The sequence below is a fragment of the Bactrocera latifrons genome, unplaced genomic scaffold (genome assembly GCF_001853355.1).
Source record: "Bactrocera latifrons isolate USDA-ARS-PBARC rearing strain unplaced genomic scaffold, ASM185335v1 scaffold_336, whole genome shotgun sequence".
Lineage (NCBI taxonomy): Eukaryota > Metazoa > Arthropoda > Insecta > Diptera > Tephritidae > Bactrocera > Bactrocera latifrons.
In genome coordinates this window covers 37,209-41,279 of record NW_017536975.1, presented here as the reverse complement: position 1 = coordinate 41,279, position 4,071 = coordinate 37,209, and positions in this window count along the sequence as shown.

Sequence of the window (4,071 nt, the reverse complement as noted above, 5' to 3'; positions counted from 1 at the left end):
AGGAAAAAAATTTCCACACCATGATTGATCCTCCACCATGCCTCACTACACGTGAAACATAGCGAGGATCAAATTATTGATAGATTGGTCGGCAAACATACCTTCGACCATCAGGATATATGCGATTAACTTTGATTACATCGCTCCAAACAACATACTTCCATTTATTTGTTGTCCAAGATCAATAAGCGTTGGAAAATTCTACACATTCTTTTCTCTGAGTTTTAATTAGAAGTGGTTTTATGCGTGCTGCCGTGAAATCCAAATCCGATTAAACGCCGGGCAATTGTTTTTTTTTTTTTTTTTTGATATTTGGACATTATATTCATCTTGAATTTTATGTAGAATGTCAGTGGAACTCTTTTTTTGGGTCTCCTCGGGAGATGGTAGTAATTTTGCGGTATATTTCTGTTGAAGTTTTTCGGGGTTTTTCTTCGCGTGCAAAGTTGGAAATTCGTTATATGCTTAAGGATATTGAAAACAATTTCTTTTGAGCATTTGACCTGATTCGAAATTTGTTTGTACGTCTTTCCAGACTGACGAAGGTCAAAAATGTAACTACGTAGGGTGGGGAGCGTTTACTCATTAATAAACATGAATAGTATATTCTAATACATTTTAAACCACAACTTTGAAACACATCTTACCAGAAATCAATAATATTGCTAACAAAAGTTAGCACCAAAAGGAGTTCTAATACTTTAAAAAACTGTTTCTAATTAGTGGCGCACTTAATTCACCTTCTATATCGTTACGCATTTACTACATATTTGGTCGAAAATTAAAAGAACTTTTACTTCATAACTACAAAACAGAGTGAATTTAGTAGTAAATAGAGTAACACGAACAATGCAAGACTTTTAGGAATATAAATAAAGGTATAGTAAAAGTTTTTATCATTATACTCATCATCCACCTACAAAAAAGGGAGCGAATCTAATTAGCTGTCAACGGCTGTATAACACTAAATTAAGTGAATGGTGATATATAGTACAAATCTTATATATACTTCAAATGCCTTTATGTATTTAATGGACGAATTGCAATTTTAGCATCAATGAGAATCTTAGACATAAAAACATTTGCTTATTGTCGCACTATAGATTGTAAATAATATGAAATAAAAAAAATTATTTTGCTTAAATTTGTAGTTCGCTCTTTGGAAAATAATGATTATTTTTGTAATTAATTGGTTAATTGAATAAACTTTGCTTGACCATTGTTTTCATCCGCACTAAGTATAAACTCTTTTAATAATTGTCCAATTGAAATTGTTCAAAATACAACTCAATACATCACTAGGTGTACATCTGATTTCAATGAAGTATGAAGGGTATTGTAGCTTGAAGGTGTTTTGAAAAAAAAAAAACAAGCACTCATGTTGGATTGATAAGCGTTTTGAAAAAAGTTCAAAACTCAACATTAGGCCGAATTTTGAAAAATACGAGCAAGTTTGAGTTCGGTTCGATGGCCCCCACTATTCTTCAGTTAATTAATGAAGAAAACTTGGTTCCAATGGAAAAGAAATTTTTAATTTATTTGAAATACTTAGAGAATATTATATTAGAGAATTTAAAGTATGTCGAAACAATGTAACCACGAAAATGAAGAAGTTGACAACGTAAGTTGTAGAATGAAAAATATATTCATCTTATTGAGTGCATAAACGAATTCTTTTCAAGACAGCTGAAAAAAATTTGCAAAAAAGAAATGTTTACGATTCAAATTTTGCAATCCGTCTTACTTCATATAACTTATTGAATGCCATCAATGCTTGAAAATTGACAATATCTTTCCCAAATATTTGCATCGCTTTTAGAATATTCTGCAGTTTGCCGACATAGTTCAAAAACTTCACTTCTAAGTTCCAAATAATTGTATGTTAAAATATCAGACTGCATGAACAAAAATTCAATCACAATAGTCGTCAGATTTCAAAAGAACTGTTTTTCGTTAGTTTGCATTCTTATTAACTGTCTACATTATAGAATTAAAAAAAATAGTAATAAGTGAAAGATATAAATTGTTAGATTCAGAAATGAGAAAAAAAGTGGCTAAATATGAAATTGAGAAAAAGTATAAAAAAGTAATTAAATATATTAATTTACATTTGTATTTATCTATGATTATTTATGGCAGTTAGCTTAATTCTTTAGATTTTATAAGTATGATCTTATATAAATAGTTATATCAAAAATGGAGTTGGTATACCTAATACAACTATGTATGTTCTTACGTTCTATAGGTTTCTACCTGCTAAATAGCTTGTAGTTAATTAAAAAGATTAACGTTCATATATTGTTAATCGCTTACAACCTGTGCCTTTATATAATATATACAGATTTTTGAGAAATTATGGAAAGGTTAACAAGTGCTGCTTCTGAAAGTTTCAATTTAGTACCATCAATATACCTTATGCAATGAGGCATCCATTGTAGATATCTTCACTTAAAATGCAAAATAAGATATCACCAAAAAATTCAAAATTGAGTATCTTTTTGATTACGATTCACTACTTCAAATTATATTTGTATATAATATTACATATGTCCAACATTTCACGTTCTGAGCATAAATATAAACCAATTTTAACCAATATTAAATTTTTCTCACTCTTGTTCCATTTTATTTCGTGCAAATTTCCATTCCACTGCAAATTTTCAAAAATGTTTTACGTTATTTTGCATTTTAGGTGACGATATGTTGTTTTAACGACATCTTGCCTTTCATTCTTATCAGATCAAGTGTTATATTTAGATTTTATCTCTAAATCTCTCTTATCTAAAAAGACAAAAAAACTCCCTTTGTGATCTTGAAAAGCGTTTCACTATCTCCTAGTCCAAACAGTGTAGCTATTTCAAACGGTATAGTTTTATAACTAGCTGTAGATATACCGAAAATTTCCTGATGGATTGAGTGTTGTTAAACTGTGCACTATYTTTGATCACAGTATCAATGTAAATTGATCTCTTGAGACTCGGAACATCATCAGAAATGGAAAAATATTGTTGTAAAGCCCTTTTGTTGATATGAATATTTAAAATTGTATTTTTTTTATGCACGTAGAAAAAGTGTAAAAGCGAAAGAAATCCGAAAACAAAACCAAAGATTACTYTCCGGCATTGCCAACTATCAAAAAACCCCAAAACAAAAAATTAAAATTTCAAAATTAAAATCACATCGCAAAAAAGTTTTTTGCTATAACATATTTAATCGGCGTGTGTGATGTAAAAATAGAGTTACACCATAACTTCAACTATTCAAAGGGCACTATTTTCGCACCATGCCTTAATGACATAAGTGAGACGGAAATAATTGAAAATTTCTCCCACTCTCGCACTCTTTGTACAAATTGTTCAGGTAGCCACGCTGCTTCCAATAAGACATGCCCGAAATTTGCACAAATGAAAGAAATAATAAAGAAATAATAAAGAAATAAAGAAAGCATTAACAACATACAAAGCACTTCCCTCATATTATAAAAAATAGACCCAATTTAAAACGTAACAATATCCACACAAACACAAATACTTCACAAGCAAACCAAGCATTAGTTAACAACAACAACACAGATATCCAACAACAACACACTTTAATAACTCTTTTGACAACCACAACGCAAACAACAATTACAATAACTCAGCAAACAATAACATATACGAAAATAATTATAACACCGAAAACTTTATTGACTCACAAAACGCAAACACCTTAATGTCTTCCTTAATTTCTCACCTTTCCACTGACATCCCTCTTTCTTCCATCCATATAAATGACTAGCTGACCCCGCAGCCCTTGTCCTGCGTGAAATTATGTGTTTTGAAATGAAAATAAAGTTGAATTTAACAATGTAACGCAGCTTGATGCACAACATTTTTTGGTTTCTGTTCCGGTGTACAAAAAAGATGGTTTTCCAACTCGTCACCGTAAACATAGCATTTTATATTTGTATTTCTGATAATTTTAAAAAAATATATTTCTTTTAATTATTTTTTTAAATTTTGAAAATTATACGCTTTTTGAATAAAAAAATATTGTTTATATTTTCTTAAATTATTAGAAAATATAATT